Below are 17,488 nucleotides of genomic sequence, written 5' to 3' on the forward strand. Positions count from 1 at the left end.
TGCAAGCAACCGATCCAGGACTTAGGTGGTTGGTTTGAATCCTGGCGTCCCATATGGTCCCCCTGCCTCCCAGGAGCTATTTCTGAGCAGATAGCCAGGAGTAACCCCTAAGCGCTGCCGGGTGTGGCCCAAAAACCAAATACACACACACACACACACACACACACACACACACACACACACACACACACACACACACATACAGAAACAAAAGTTTAATGAGACTAAAAATAGTGAAGACTCCCTGCTAGAAGGAGAATTAGAGAAAAGTACTGGAGGATTGTTATTGTCTCAGATTGTTGTATAGGTTCTTTTCACAATAGCACTAGCTTGGACTAATGCTGCTCTCTGTTCTCTTCTTAGATGACTCACTAAGTTAGAGCACCCTGACATCTCCACATCTACCATCTCATTGGTCTGCACTGCAGTTTATTTATGTTAGCAGAGCCCTTTGGAAACTGCAGGCTCTGCTAATAGTGCAGAGGCTTAGGAGTTTGTTGAACTTTCTCTGACAGCAAGGACTCTTTCCAGTTTCTGGCTGAAGAAGATTGTTGTTGACTATTTCCCTGCCTTTGGACTGAGAAGAATTGCATACAATATCACTGGTCCTGTCTGAGGAGAGATTTGTAGAGAGTTCTAGTTCTCAGGGCATAATCCTGATTTTGCTCTCAGGATTTGGCAAAACTTGAGGGGACCACATATGGTGCTGGGTTCACACATGAGTAGGCTACATTACAAGGTACTTATATCTACCTGCTGTACTATCCCCTCTGGTCCCCTGGTCCAGTGCACTAGATTTTCGGTTTTGTTGTTTTTTTTTGGGGGGGGGGCACCCATGGTGGCTCTCAGGATTTACTCCTGGTTCTGTACTCCGACATTACTCCTGGCAAGCTTGGGGGGTGCCAGATCTAACCCAGCTGGGCCTCCTGCAAGGCAAACGTGCCCAGAGAGAGCTCTAGCCCCAAATGCACTAGATTTTAAGGTAGCAGAGTGATGGAGTATTTAGAATATTTTTTATTTAAACACCATGGTTATAAGATTGTTCATAATACAGCTTTTTACACAGATACAGTTGTTCATGATTGAGTTATAATCATACAATGTACAACAACCGTCACCAGTGCACATTTCCTGCCACCAAAGTCAATGGTTTCCCTCTCATCTACTTTGATGCCCTCTTCCCTCCCAAGCTCTCCTGCCTGCCTGCCTCTGGGGCAAACATTTTACTTTACTCTATTTTCTTTTTTGTTATTATTGTTTAAACTACTGTAATGAAGGGGTAACATGAATGTCCCTTTCATAATAGAGTCTTCTCTACTCTAACTGTACTCTCTGATCTTGTGGCAAGCTTCCTACCGTGGTCTGGTCCTCCTAATCCTCATCTCTATTTTCTCTGGATATCATCTTCACACTGTCTTCTGTTTTCCTTATATCCCAGTGACAAATGAGATTATTCTATGTTTAATCTCTCCATCTGACTCATTTTGCTTAGCATAATATCTCCATGTCCATTCATGTATAGCAAATTTTATGAGTTCGTTTTTCTTAATAGCTGCATAGTATTCCATTGTGTAGATATACCACAGTTTCTTTAGCTATTCATCTGTGGTCAGGCACCTTATCGAAGAAAACTACTAAAACACTGTTTCAAGTGATGGAATTAATTAAGGTGGCTTAAGATAGCTTGTTTCCTGACAACTGTTGAAGCAAAAACTTAGGAAACCCTGAACATGGCCTCTCCCTTCTTGATCAGCAGTATCATTTGCTGAACAGCTGCTCACATCCATGTGTTCTATAGCTACCCTTAGACCTGCTAAAACTTGGCCCTGTGAAGAGCACCCCACTTCCCACTTTCTTCTAGATGCATGTGTAACTTTTCTAGATCTTCATAATCATAACCACGTACAGCACAGGCCCTGGAGGGAAAGTTTTCCTCTCCAGTTTAGGCTGCTATGGTCCATTCTTTTTGTTGCTATGTGGTATTCTATCATGTGCACAACTATAAATTGCATTTCCCTTTTTATGGAAATTCAGGGTATTAACAATTAAAAACTTTTGGGGGGCACATCTGGCAGTGCTCAGGGATTACTCCTGGATCTGTGCTCAGAAATCACTCCTGGCAGGCTTGAGGGACCATCTGGGTTGCCAAGGGTCGAACCCAGGTCCATCTTGGCAGTGTGCAAGGCAGACACTCTACCACTATGTTACTCTGGCCCCAATTTAAGAATATTATTGATAAAATTGCCATGAATTTTCTAGTTCATACTTTTTGGTGGTTTTTGTCATAGCATTTGATTTCATCCTTAACCCAAGACTTGCACAGCGTCCCTGAACAAGGTGGTGTTCAGGCTATGGCCTCTGATGGGGGAGATAAAGCTTAGAGGCAGAGTTGTGTCTTGCATATGTGAGGCCCTACGTTCATCTCTAGAACCCAAAATAAAATCTGCCTCATCATGGTGGCACTGTTCCTAGCCATAGATGCAGTCAGGGGTGAACTTTCTCACCCCATCATCTCAGGTTCCCTATACCCTTTTCATGTTCTTCAGTTTACTTCCATAACTTCAGTGTGGTGGTAAAGGAAACCTTATTTTCCTACTGGGCTCAGGGAACTCAGGGGCCACTCCTAGTGTGATCATATCAAGCTGTATGGACGTAAATGAGTCAGTGATCAGTGTTCTCAGGACTATTCCTGGCAGAGTTCAGTGAACCTTTAGTGCCAGGGTCTCTGCAGAAAAGGTATTGCTCTAGTACATTGAGCTATTTACACAGTCCTTATTTTCCTCCTTTTTTTGGGGGGGGGAAGGGAAGTGTTCATATTCAGCAATGCTCAGGGATTATGTTTGGCTCTGAATTCAGGAATTACTCCTGGTGGCACTGGGGGACCATATGGGATGCTGGAAATTGAAGCTGGGTCAGCTGTAAGCAAGGCAAACACCCTACTCTCTGGATTATTGCTACAACCCCTCCTCTTCTTTAAAAGGAGTTTATTGATTTATTATTAATAAAATGCATTATTTAATTGAATCACCATGAGATAACAGTTCATGATTGAATTTCAGTCACACAATGTACACCCCTTCAGTAGAACATTTTATGACCTTTTTGATGAATTGCTGAATTCTATTTCCTAGTATTTTATTGAGGATCTTTGTATCTGTGCTCATCAAGGATATTGGCCTATAGCTCTCTCTCTCTCTCTCTCTCTCTCTCTCTCTCTGGTGGTATCTCTGCTCTCTGTATTTGGTATTAGGGTAATGCTAGCTTTATAGAAAGTATTTGGGAGTGTTTCTGTTTCTTCAATTTCATGGGAGAATCTAAATAGGCAGCCCCTCCTCTTTTATATTTACCTAAGCTCTGAGTATATCAGAGAGGCAACAGGAAGCATTTCTGACCCACTTAGTGCACAGTAACCTAAGTGCCAATCAAGGGACTCTGCTCCAAAAAGTCTTGGAGTCTTTAGCATTCCCACAATGAATGATGGATAAAGGAAAACTAGAATGTCCTTTCCCCTTCCTCAGCCTACTCTGTCTCTTCCAGCTTCAGATTATACCCTACTCAAACTTCCTTAGGACCTAGTCCCATAGATCCCATAATTTTTTTGAAATATATCTAGTTTAGGGCTAAGCATTTGTCTCAGTGGTCCAATATACATATCTTGTGCACACACACAAATACAAAAACACTGAAATGCATCCACATTTATTTTTAATTTTTAAATATGGTGGGGTCAACAGAACAGAAGACAATCATCATCCGAAGTAGCTATCCTTAAAAGAATGGATTATGAATCTACAACAAGCTGTACAAGTGGGGAACAGTTCCACTAGCATTACAAAGGGTAAAGTGGGGAGATGTGGGATGCATGCTGGGAACAGGGATGAGGGGAGGACAACACTGGTGGTAGGAATGCCCCTCATTCATTCACTATCTGCCTTGAATATTACTATGAAAGATTTGTAATTCACTTTTACCACAATAAAAATTAAAAAAATTAAATATTAAAAAAAAGGTTGGAGTATGCTACCACACTCAGATCCAAACACAGTGATGCTCAAGGGTTACTCCTGGCTATGCGCTAAGAAATTGCTCCTGGCTTGGGGATATGTTTCTGGCATATGGGATGCCAGGGATCGAACCACGTTCTGTCCTAGGTCAGCTGTATACAAGGCAAACACCCTACCACTGCACCACCGCTCAAGTCCCACATAATCCTTTTTGTGGCAAAGGACACTTTGTTTTTGAAATAGCTGAATCACATAAGAACATGTCTTTGTATACTCATATTTTGATATGTGCTTTGCTTGCTTAATATTTTTCCATATAGCACTGCAACAAACATTGGTTGAGGTGACTATAACTTTTTGTGTTAATGTTTTTGTACTCTTTGGAGAGATGCTCATACATGGAATTTTTTTTCCCCCTTTCTGTGCTTGGAGTGTCCTCTGGTGGCCGGTTCTGTAAACATGACTTCTAACGTTCTAACCTAAGGGTTATCACTGCCCCACCACGCTTTGGAAACTTTCCTTCTTGTTAGTGCAACTCAGAGAAATGTTAACACTGTGCCCAGGAATTGCATGTCGGGGGACAATATGCACTGTCATATACATTAGGGACCCCATAACAAATGTGAGCTGAATCTAGGGCATGAGGCCTGCAACTTGAGGATGCCTAAGATCCCAAGACTCCTGGGTATGGTTCTTTTCAGGTGTGTTGAAGGTCTTCTTCATTTTGTTTTATTTATTTATTTATTTATTTATTTATTTATTTATTTATTTATTTTTGGCTACACCTGGTGATGCTCAGGGATCACTCCGGGCTATGGACTCAGAAATCGCCCCTGGCTTTGGAGGACCATATGGGTCGCCAGGTATCTAACTGAAGTCAGTCGAAGGTCAGCTGTGTGCAAGGCAAATGCCCTCCTGCTGTGCTATCATTGTTGCCCCTGAAGGTCTTCTTTCCATCAATCCTTTACGTGCAACCCAGGCTAGAAATGCTTCATCAATAGATTGGAAAATTTGGGCAATAGATTTCATCTGCCACTTCCTGAAAGTCATGACTTGAGTGCCCTTCTTCGAGCACAAAGGTGACAGGCTTCAGGGTCTGTACAGTCACAAAAGTGAGAGGTGAGATTTTTAACAATAATTTCTGGTCATGAGAAACTGGTCAGAGAATCACTTCTGTCTTTTTTATTCATCAGTCTCACCAGTCACTGCAGAACTAGGAGCTGGGAAGTTTTTTGCTTCTCCACAGGTAACAGAGAGGTTTGCTCAGCCCGTCAAGGCCCAGTGCTGGTTCCAGATGCCTAGAACCTGGTGTCCTTTCTCATGTAGGAAGAGATTCAGATCCTTAAATGTTTCGGAAACCCCAGCTCGGGCTCCATGCAAAGTTGTGTCATAGTAGTTTGGTTTTTGTTGTTGTTTCTTATTTCTCAGTGCCAATTCTTCCAAGCCTTTTGACTAGGGATATTGCCTAAATCTCATTCTGGTGATACCTGGTCTTATTTATCAGCAGAGAGGCATAATTCAGCTAATGTCTGAGCCTGGGAGGTACATTGTGGGAGGGGGAACAGATTCTCAAGGAAAACCTTTGAGCTCCTCATTCTTCTAGGGGGCCTCACCCCAATATAGAGACCAGAGAGAAAGGAATAAGAGAGAATCTTGTCTTTAGTTTGTGTCCTGGCATCTGCTGACAACATGGGCTCCTAGGGACCTGGTTAAAGCAAATGAGGGGCTGCACCATCTAACATTCATTGGGCTCTGTCTCCTATCTCTGTCTTCTCTTGAGTGTCAAGGGGCCCTCCTTTCCAGGGAGGCTTTCCAAACGGTGCATTAATAGGGCTCCCTGCATTCCAGGTTCCCTGATCACTATCTGTCACACTGTCCTGTGTTTCTGAAGCCAGTTGTCCCTTCTGAAGGCCATCAACATTGAATGCCAGCCACTCAGGTTCACAGAGGATTCAATTGTCCCTGGCATCTCTCAGTTCCATACACTGAAACCCTCCTAAATGTTCTTGAACATAACCCTGGGACTGTGAGTTTGAAGAAATGACACTCATGTCTGAATCACTCTCATGTGCTGATGTCACAGATGGACCAGCAAATTGCTGCCTCAGTGAGAGAGGTGGCCCAGGGGGAGTTTTAGCAAAACCTGACCAAAGAACAGGGGTCATTGCAGGAGCAATCACAGGAGAAGACCTGTGGCTGCCCTCTCTAAATTTTGGATCCTTTCTTCTCGCTTTCTCACTGATCATCTCCCTTTGCTCCAAAGTTTCTGTTTAGTCTCCCAGATCTGAAAAGTGGGAATTCGGACCCTGGCTCTCAATCCCTGTAGCACAAATTCTGGAGCAAAAACACTGGACTCTGAATTTGGAGCTTGAACTCTGGATTTCAAACCAGAAGCTCATCAGACTTGAAAAACATACCCTGGAGCCCAGACCCTGGAATGCACACTGAGCCCTGGGCTTGTACCAGGAATTGGAACAAACAGAAGCTCTGTACCCACTCAGCCAGCACCAGTGGGAGCACAGATGCTGTCAGAGCTAAGGGCAAAAGGCGCTGTTCTTTCTGTTCTTACAAGGTTACACAAGGCCTCTGAAAACCTCAGGTGAAGGGATTTGGTGGGAAGCTATCGAAGGTGAGTTTCAGACAGCCTAGGTGATCCATAAAAAACAGACAATGATAGACCAGACTGATAGGACTGCAGGTAGAACAGTGATAGGACACTTACTTTGTAAGAAGGTGGAGCAGAAATAGGATTGAAATGCGCTATGGGATCCATTACTGGCATACTGAGTGAGCCCCTGAGTAGCTCTGGTGCAGTCTACAGAGGAGAAATGAAAAAAAAAAAAGAACTTTAAATGGACAAAATATAGACAAATCAACCTGAAGTTTAAGAGAAAGAGAGAAGAGAGGCTTGCAGAGGGCTCTCAGGAGATGAGATAGCATTCTATTAGCTCGAGGGAATGGTGAAGCAGTTCCAGATGGAGAGAGCACAAGTAGACTGGAGTCGCCTCAATATGAGTGTTGGTCACATCATCCAAGAGGCCTGAATGCAGGTAAGCTGTGATCTCTGTGCCCCCTCTAATGCATGTTTTGTGCCACCAGACTTGGCTGTAGGGCAAGAACTCAGTGCTAGCTATGGTGCCCAATTCCATGTGTTCCCATATGCGTTTCTTTGTTACTCTGGAAGTGAAGACAAAGGCTTGAAGCACAAGTAAATTGGTCTTTAACAGCACTGGAAGGATGAGAAAAAACACGACTCATTCCCAGCAAGAGAGGCAAGAAAAAGCGCACGGACAGTGGCCAAGGACAGAATGTGCAGCACTTCCATTTTTCATAGGTTATACAAGGTTACACCCACTGTGGTTGAGGACTAATACTGGTCCAAGGGAGTAAGTCCTGCCCTGGCTGACCCTGCAAGAGAGGGTGTTCTCAGGGGTGTCTTGGGAGTGGTTAATGCTGTGGAAGAAGGTCAGCCCCACTACAAACACTGATTCTGGTTCACAGCATAGCAGGGCCACGTGTGCCCTGTGCTGCGGGGTGCTCTGTCTCAGCATGGGAGAAACCACAGGGTCACATTTCTGAGAAGTTTGGTTTTTGAGAGAGAGCTAAAAGACATTGCGAGAGTTTTTTTTTGGTCAACAACTTGGTGGAGTACCTCTGGAAAGCGAGGTTCCTGGGTATGTTCTCCTTTGTCTCTAGACACAGTAGGACACCATGAGGCCTTTTAGACTGACTGTTCAGCTCTGAACCCTCTGTTGTAGCAAAACGTTTCATGGAAAGTCATGTCTGGTTCTAATAATGAAGACATTTGAAATAAGGAGTGAGGAGTTCAAGGAGCCTTCTTTTGTCTTCAACATACTCCTGGCCATGACACTCCAAAGGATATATTTTGCCAACAGAGGAGGACTATGATGTGGGAAACACTATTTGGTCATGCCCAGGCTCTGAATGTTTCCTCTGAGTTATTTTAAATTTTGCCTCACTTTGGAGGCATGGGGTTGCTGTCCAACCATCACTCTACCAGGTCTAAGGAAAAGGGTAAAGCAGGGAAAAGCTTAGCGAGATTCAGAGGAAGGCAGCTATAATTTATCAATGGGACTTAGCAAAGGGAGAAACTTAGGGGGTGGGCTTTGCTAGCAACCTAAGGAGAAGAATTTGGGTCCAAATCAGATATGAACAGTTTACTAGCTCAGCTTGGAGCAGAGTAGACCGACACTGACAGTAGGAGACAGACTGTCCCTCATAGAAAAAAGTTGGCCTTCTAAGGGCCATGAAACTATTGCAAGTGAGCAGGAGTTTCTTTGGGGAATTTGTGGATGAAGGTATTGGAATAAGCTGTGTGTCCAGGGCTCCATTGAGCTATTGTCTTGGCTTCAGACCATTTGTTTCAAATGATAAATAGGAAAGTAGAGCTGAAAGATCTTCTGAACATGTTAGAACATAGATGTGTCCTGCACACCAGGGAAAGGAAAGGGGACAGACAGGGAATGATGAGAGATTCCTAAGCAATGTAGGCATCCCCAGTCACTGACCCTGCACTCCTCTCTTTAGACCAAAATCACACCTCTCAAAACCAAAGGGTAGTACTGAATGAACAGCAGTGAGAGGTGAAGCATATTGCTCACTTTATAAAAGAAAAGCAAAAGCTGAAGGGGGAAACCTGACATTCCAAAGGGCAGGTGTGGGCAGAGGGCAGACCAGGACAGGGGTGTACAAGGTCTGTGCCTGTCTGATGCAGAAACTTTTTGTTTATGGTTGGTGGTGCTACTATTCAACCATGGCATAAAGTCCACTTCCTAAGGAAAATGTACATTGGTCTTTTTGAGAAGAGGGCTTTGATGGGTAGATGAGTTGGAATTTGGAACAGGAACTATGTGGCACTCATCTAGGGATGATCAATTGACCCCTGTGCAGATACTGTACAGAGCCAAGTTGTGCCAGAAAGAGGGGAGCTGTGATGTCAGAATCCTTGTGACATCGAAGACCCATAGGTCATAGTCAAGGCCTGAAGTGTCAGAAACACGTGTGCTTTTGGGGAGGGGCACCTCTCAAACCAGGATTGGGACCTGAACTTTACCTCTTACTTTGTTCATCCCAGAGCACTAAGCTTCAAAGTCTTAAGGTGAAGGGGAATGCTCCTTGGAAGTTGGAGGCTACAGGAAAGTATCAAGTGCTTTATACACAGGGGTCCCATTTCTCAGACCCTAAGACCTGTCTTAGGGCAGGATTGATGCTCCTCCACCCCTCATTTTCATTTGCTCTGGATGACAGCTTTGTCATCACTCCCTCAATTGGAGCTGCACAAACAAATAGACTCTACAGCAAAAGGACCAGTGTATCAACCATCTGTAGCTAAACTACTGGTCACATTTATGGAGCAGTTTGTAAGAGTGAACATCTACACCAGTGGGGGCTGCTGCCCAGCCTGCTTCAGGACCTGCTTCGCTAGCAGTTGCAATAACATAAAAAGGTAGTTTTAGAAAAATACAAAGGGCTCTAAGAGAGGCTGGGAAGAGAGGGACAGCAAACTACTGGGCACCATACTACCATCAGCTCCATCCATACCTCTTCACTAACTTTCCTCACTTTCAGGGGTTCTAAATGCCATCAGGCAGGCAAACTAGCAGGCTGAGGCGCCACTGAATGTCATAAGACTGAGTTAGATTGCCATAATAATTGTAGAGAAGCAGAATGCTGATCCAGATACAGGTAGGGTGTGGGAGAGAGGAAAATGGGGACATTTTCAGTGGGAAATTTGCCCTGGTAAAGGGTGGTGTACATTCGATGATTGAAACCCATCTATGAATATTTCTTTAACCATGATGATTAAATAAAGAAATATTTTTAAATATTCAAATCAAGAAACAGTGTCAGGCTCCTCAGAAAGAGAAGTTGCCTTTGGAGGATTAAGAAAGGGGCTACAATATTATGATGGTCGAGGAGGCCCAATCCAGTCATTCTTGCTCCCCCACAGCAAGAAGTGGAAGGACAAGTGCAGTTGGAGACGGTGCCAAGGGCAGAGGTGATGTGAAATGTGGACTGAAAATCAAGAAATTGGAGTCTTCCATGTAACTTGGTCACCAAAGAGACCATTCTAGGCCCCCTATGACACACCATTCCTTATATTGTTACACTTCCTGAGAATTTCTGAACCTGAACGTTTGTCCTGAAAAGAAGATATGAGTGCACATTGTCCACACACAGCTTGGAAACCCAGGTAGACAGTGAAGGGTCTGAGAATAGAATGCTTCCCTAGATACCTCCACAAGTTCACCCTTTCAACCTCTCACCCATAGATGGAATACCTTATGTCAAGACAGACAGAAAGTAGGAGAACCAGCAGGCAGAAGAGAAAGCAATGAACCAGAGGTAGGCAGAATAAGACCAACTTTTAGATCTGCGGGGAGCAGGAGGCAGCAATTTCTGGGACCCATAAAAAGGCCTTCTTTCTGGAGAAAACCTGGACCTTAAAGAAGTCAGCAATGGACTCAGTACAAAGTGAACTAGTTCTGGGTTCAACCTGTATTGTTTTTCAATAGGTTAGACAGAGAACATCAACTCAAAATAACATTCATCTTAATAACTTTTCTCTCCTTCCCTTCTTACTGATGCTTCCTACAACAAGGTAGTTTGGCGGGACTTTCTAGAATAACCCTGTATAACAAGTGCACCATAAAAAATGGCCAAAGGAAAGACAAATAAAGACCCAAGGCTTCGGAGAGCAGGGAAGCTGGGCTGGCTGAAAGCTCCCCCATGTAATGAGAAAGCTTTCTGGCTACTGAAGAGACTGCAGAAACATTAAGAGATCCAAGCAGGGTCCGGAGCAATGGTACAGTGTTAGGGTGATTTGCCTTGCACATGGCTGACCCTGGATGGACCGCTCTTTGATCCAGTTATGTACCATATAGCCCCCCCCCAGAGCGATTTCTGAGAGCATAGCCAGGAGTAACCCCTGGGCGTCACTGCGTATGGTCCAAAAACAAAACAAAACAAAACAAAAAAACAAAAAAACCCTGAGATCCAGATAAACCAGTACATTGAGCACATGAGTGAGTTGGTCTCATGTCCAGCATGAGATTTGCTAGAGATGGACAAGTAAGCTTGTAGCAAGTAAGCTGTGGATTTTGTCCAACCTACAAAGCCTGTAGTCTGTCAAAAAGACATGGGGTGATATGGGGACAGAGGGACCTGCCATGCCCTTCCTTTGAATGTCCATTGCTGTGTTGTTTATTTTTTTATTTTTTATTATTATTTTTTTTTTGGTTTTTGGGCCACACCCAGTAACGCTCAGGGGTTACTCCTGGCTATGAGCTCAGAAGTTGCTCCTGGCTTGGGGGACCATATTGGACACCGGGGGATCGAACCACGGTCCATCCAAGGCTAGTGCAGGCAAGGCAGGCACCTTACCTTTAGCGCCACTCTCCGGCCCCGCTGTGGTGTTTATTTTTTAATGAATTATTACATTTTATTTGTTTTATATTGGGAGAAGATATTTTGGACACTAGTGACCTCTGGTATTGTGTTGTATTCTGGTATTTTGTCAGGGAAAGCAGGTGTGCAATGACAGTTATAATTTGAAGGCCTGAAAGTCATGGCCCACTAACATAGCCACATGCTCCACTATGTCGTCACCTTGCAGCATACCCGGCCACCTCCCTGTAGCTGAGTTCAGAGAAGGAGCAACTGGAACAGAAGATACTGCTGCAGAAGCAGCCCTTGACTGGCTCTAGTAGGGAGGACTCAGAACAATGAAGACATAAAGAAACAAGCAGAAGGAAACCCACATAAGTCAGAGCCACAGGCTCCTTCTCTACCGCTAAATCTGCTTCACTCACATTTAAAATCTCCTGAAGTCATTAAGGAGGAGAGTAAGATGCTCCAGTTCCAGATGATTCCAGAGATGTGTGAGTGCAGGGTCCCCAGCGAGGAGAGTTCACTGTGGAGGCTCATAAGCTGAGGCACTAACAGTCCCTGCTGAACACTGCTCCACCACCCTTAGTGTTTGGTCCATGGGACTCCCAATAGCAAATGAAACTGTAGTGGACCAGGATGTGTAAACAGTGAGAAAGGTAGAGAGAGCATTCAGAAAGCTGGATTGGCCAGGCACCCTGAAAAAGAGGCTGTACTGTGCCACACACACCATTCTGTGGCCCCTCGTACACACCATTCTGTATCCTGCTGTTCCTCTTGCAACTTTCTCAACATCCCACATCCTCCCCTTCGATAAATGGAATCCAGAGATGGTAGTAGTGTGGGTGACTGTCTAGAGTGACCATAGAACAATAAGGCATGCCATTAGAAATGGCCAAAGAAAAGATGCAGAAACACTAAATATGTGCAAGAGGCAGTGGGCTGAGATTGGCATCACTTGCCTCATGCTAATGATGAGGGAGCATTCTTGCAGCTAAGACACTGCTAAAGCAGTTATACATCCAGAGAGACCACTAGAATGAGCATACGAATATTCTGTCTTGGTTAAAACAAGAGATTTGACAACAGATTTCAAGTGATCTGACAAGTAAGCTGTGACCTGGGTTTCTTTAATTTGAGGAGCTGCTGGTGGATCCATTAAGCAAACAATGTTCAAGAGTGATCCTTTGTTGGTGCTCAGGAGCTCAGAGGCCAAGCCAGACATTGAATTGACAGAGGTAAATTTTTCTCTGAGAGTGGAGCCATCCACCACCCCACACTCTTTGAAACTCCGGAACCCTGTAATGGTCTAAGAGGGATGTCTTTCCTGAGAAAACTCCAGAGACTAGTCCTTCCCTAGCTCTTATTTACAGAAGTAAGCAAAACAAAGGCAGAGCTGAGCCTAGAGAATGTGACCTTGAATCTGAATCAGACTTTGAGTAGTCTTGAGGTCAGAGGATACAGACACTGGAAATGGGATAGAATTTCCACCAGAAATATCACCTGGCACTGAAATATCAGCCAGAATTGGGTGAGGTTCCATTTTCATGTTTATTCTCCTGTTTTATCACATGCATGGAACATACCCTCTCAAGATCACTTTAATCTAGACTCATTTTACTTTCTCCCTCCTGCTGCCCATCTTCTGCTCACATTTCTCTTCACCCTTGTCTCAGCCTTCTTCTTTTTCTCCATATACCTTCTCTCCTAGGACTTCTTGAATTCTATTTAGGTATGGACAACTGAGAGAAGTGCATTGCCCCTAGAGTTAGGTAGAGGATCCAAACAACCACATGGAACCTCATTTCCTGCTATGCACATGAGTCTCACAGTGTCTGCTTCACACCCGGCCATGTATGCTGGAAGAATGAAAAAGATCCATGAATTGAAACTGAAAACCTTAGAATTAAGCTGGGGGATAAAAGATCTATGAATGCCACTGAGTTCCAAAGCCACCCTGGCATAAGACAAGACATGGACAGGCCCACACATACTCTGCAGCAGATGTGTAACTGGGCAGGTGAGAAAACAAGGAAAGAGCAGGCAGAGGAACATGATAGGAACAGAAAAACTTGAGGATGCTGCGTCCCAAAAACACATCAATGATCAAGGCATAATATGATCATTGATAGGTCTGACGGAGAATAGTCAGGGTAGGAGCAGAAATCATGTACCATACAAAATTCTCGATACCGGGAGACTGATCTTGTGCCACAAGAAAAGGGACCAGTGTGGGAGGGGCGGCAGAAATGACCCCAATTTCAATATATTGATGCAGGGGCCATAAATGTCCCCCCAAAGAGTCACCTTACCCTTGGGCAAATGAGTCCCTCAAAACAGTGTGTCTTTAACTTGGAGCACCAAAATGTCACTCAAATTTGGTATCGATTTGGGAGACAGAAATGTTTCCAAAACTAGACTTGTTACTCTGGAATGGAGAAATTTCTCCCAAACCTAGGCCTGGATCATTGTGGAAGAAAGGTCAACTCTACTGGGCACCTTGATATGAGGGACAGACAAATTCCTCAATCTCTTCACCTTGATTATGGGAGAGGGGCATATAAACCCCAAACTAGGCAGAATTGTCAACCAATAGTAAGCATCTGTCCTCTCTGGGACAAAATGCCCCCAAGACAGTCCAAAACAGAGTCAGGACAGAAAAAAAGTCACCGTTGCTCATCAAACTGGGCTTCAGGAAATAGACTTGAGTGGAAGATTCCTCCTATTCTTGTGCCCAGCTGTCTTTCCTCCTTCCCAGTGTCATTCCTGTATGTGGACTTGCAGAATAAAAAGGCACAGTCTCTGGAGCAAAAGGTGCAAGTATCTTGGGCAATCACAGCACAATCTGGGAACTTTTCAGAAACCTGGTCACCTACCTGCAGCTGGTCTCTGAGACAGAAACAGCTGTATCAGCAGGTGCTGCTGAAGGAGACTTCTGGGTCAGCTGCAACAGGAGCAAACTCAGAACAAGGTAGATGTAGAGAGAGTCCAGAAGGACCTGAGGGAGACCCTAGTGAGAGATAGGATATGTGGGCTCTGAGCATATCTACCTCCTTTTTTTTTCTACTCAGCTTATTTCTTCTTATGGAGATACTTCTACAAGAAATTAGATGCCATCTCCAGGCCTGGCTGACATAGTGCAGCTAAAATAAAAGAAGAAATACCAATGGCTAATAGGCACATGAAAATATGCTCCATATCACTAATCATCAGGGAGATGCAAATCAAAACAATGAGGTACCAACTTATGCCTCAGAGACTGGCACACATCCCAAAGAACAAGAACAATCAGTGCTGGTGTGGATGTGGGGAGAAAGGAACTCCCATTCACTGCTGGTGGGAATGCCGTTTAGTCCAGCCTTTATGAAAAAACAATATGGAGAATCCTCAAAAAACTGGAAATTGAGCTCCCATATGATCTAGCTCTACCTAGGGATATATCTTAGGAGCACAAAAATATAATACAGAGGCCAGAAATTTCCCCCTAAACAGTCACCTGACCCTGGGGCAAATGAGTCCCTCAAAACAGGGTATCTTTAAATTGGAGCACCAATATGTCACTCAAACTTGGTATCAATATGAGAGACAGAAATGGTTCAAAAACTAGACTTGTTGCCTTCCTTATACATATATTGATTGCAACACTATTTATAATAGACAGAATCTGGAAACAACAAAGATGCCCTTCAACAGATGAATGACTAAAGGAACAGTGGTACATATATACAATGGAATATTATTCAGCCTTCAAGAGAGATGAAAGCATGTAATTTTCCTATACATGGATGAAAATGGAAATTATAATGCCAAATGAAATAAGTCAGAGGGAGAGAGATAGATGCAGACTATAGTCTCACTCATCTATCTATGAGTTTTAAGAAAAATAAAAGACGTCACTCTAATAATGCCCAGAAACTAGAGATATGAGGGATGGAAAGAACAGCTAATGATATGAAGCTGAACACAAAGGTTGATGAGTGCAGTTAGAGAAATAACTTCACTAAGAACTATCATGACAATGTTAGTGAGAGAATTTGAATTCCTGTCTCCAATACAGGCAGGGGTGGGGAAGGAGGGAGATGGGGCATTAGGGGTGGGAATGTTGCACTGCTGAGTGGGGGTGTTCTTTTTATGACTGAAACCAAATACAATCATGTTTGTAGTCATGTTGCTTAAATAAAGCTATTATTTAAATAAATATGTAAAATCAGAGAAGAGTGAGCAGATGTCCCCAAGTGAAGAATCCACCTATGGGGCCTGAGAATCCTGGGCTCAACGGGTCCTATCTAGGCTGCTCCACCTCCCTTGCTTGACTGAGACTGCCCCACAACTAATGACATGGAAAGGTAGGAGGAGCTGTAATGAGCAGCAAAGGTGCTGAATCTAAGGGTTAGACTCGCAGTGGTCCTCAAACTATGGCCCGTGGGCCACATATTGTATTTGTATCTGTTTTGTTTCTTCATTGCAAAATAAGATGTATGCAGTGTGCATAAGAATTCATTCATAAGTTTTATTTTTACTATAGTCAGATCCTCCAATGGTCTGAGGGACAGTGAACTGGCGCCCTGTTTAAAAAGTTTGAGGACCCCTGGTAGAGCAATACAACAGTGGGCAAGGACTTTCTGTCCTAGACCATCTAAGCTACCTACCACAGAAGGAGAAGATGGAGTATCCAAGCTCAGCTGAAGCCCAACTGAGGAACTTCTTTCAGAAACTTTTGCAGCTTTCTTCTAGGTTAATCTCTCGATTCTATTGTTCTTATTTGCAGCAATCATTATATTGCTAGTTAAACCGTGTGTTCTCCCTGGATAGATTTTAATAGCTACTGTTTTGTTCTATGCCCCACTGTAAACAGAGCATTTTCTATCCAACTCTACTGGTTTAATATTACTTTGTACGGTTCCAGGGAAATACATAATGTTAAATTTGTTTTAGTGGCTCTCAGCTATCCAATTGAGAATGTTGTCTAATTTGTGTGATGTTTGTGTATATTATTCAGCAACATATTCTCAAATTAGGCCTGCAAAAAGTTCTTTGTCTACAGAAGTCTATGAAAAAGGGACTCTGATACCATAGACTCGTATTATTCAGGGTGCTGATTATAAGAATGTGCAGCAGCTTTGCGCAGTGGCAGTATCGTAGCCAATGAGGTTTATCCAAGGTGTTATTATTGCTAATTGAAAACTTTTCCCAATACCCTGCTGTGACGACTTGAAATATAGTCGGCATTGGCAATTTTTGACAGTCTCTATGGAGACTGATACAAAAAAAAAAAAAGAATGTGCAGCAAACTTCTTTTCTTTTTTTTTTTTTTAAATTATGAGAACAATGATGCAAAGAAAGAGGACAAGGTAAAGTTACCATGGAAGGACAATCACCAATAAACAGAGTTCTCAGAAGAAATCCCATTGCTGACACTTTAATTTTGAACTTACACTCAAGGAACATTAAGGATAAATAAAACAGAACCCATGTACAATTACTTTGTCTCTCAAGTCTCTAGATGTACATTATAACATTTCTTAGTGGTACACAAAGCAATTTAAAGTCATGATATTTGTGTAACTCCTTAAACATGGAAGGCATAGTATTTTTTACATTTCCATGCATATACATATTAGTTTATGTTAACCGCAAAAGTTTAAGTAGGTTTTTTTTTTTTATTTAAGGTTTAGAGTCAAAGGAGCAAAGTAAAAATGGTGTTAGAGTGGCAATTACTGTTTGCATAGGCCCACCAAAATATGGGTGATATGGAAAGGAAAAGCCTTGGCCTAAATACAAGGAGACCCTACCCCTGAAGTTTCCTGGCATAAGACCAGCTCTGGGCTCCGGCAAAATAGTTTGTCTAATCCAAGTCGTTGTCTTTTCAACTGTATATTTGTCTACAGAAATTTTCTTATGATTTGTTTAGAAAAGTTATGGAAAAGGAACTCGAATGTCCTCGAATCGTATTACAGTGCTTGTTGAAAGAATATTTCATAGTGTTCAAATTAAATGTATCTGCAGAGAGGTTCTAATGCTTATGTTCAGAGAAGTCTAAGGGAAAAGTTTGTGATATGTATAAGACAAAGATATGG

General features: G+C 43.2%; 1 non-coding gene across 1 annotated transcript; it reads left to right on the forward strand.

Annotated features, from left to right (window-relative positions):
* Nucleotides 1-16,527: 16,527 nt before the first annotated feature.
* Nucleotides 16,528-16,668, forward strand: LOC126014971 (U4 spliceosomal RNA). Its single transcript, XR_007497888.1, has one exon. It is a non-coding gene; the product is annotated as a U4 spliceosomal RNA (small nuclear RNA).
* The last annotated feature ends 820 nt before the right edge of the window (nt 16,669-17,488 follow it).

Source organism: Suncus etruscus, chromosome 7, assembly GCF_024139225.1.
Source record: "Suncus etruscus isolate mSunEtr1 chromosome 7, mSunEtr1.pri.cur, whole genome shotgun sequence".
In the NCBI taxonomy this organism is placed as follows: Eukaryota; Metazoa; Chordata; class Mammalia; order Eulipotyphla; family Soricidae; genus Suncus; species Suncus etruscus.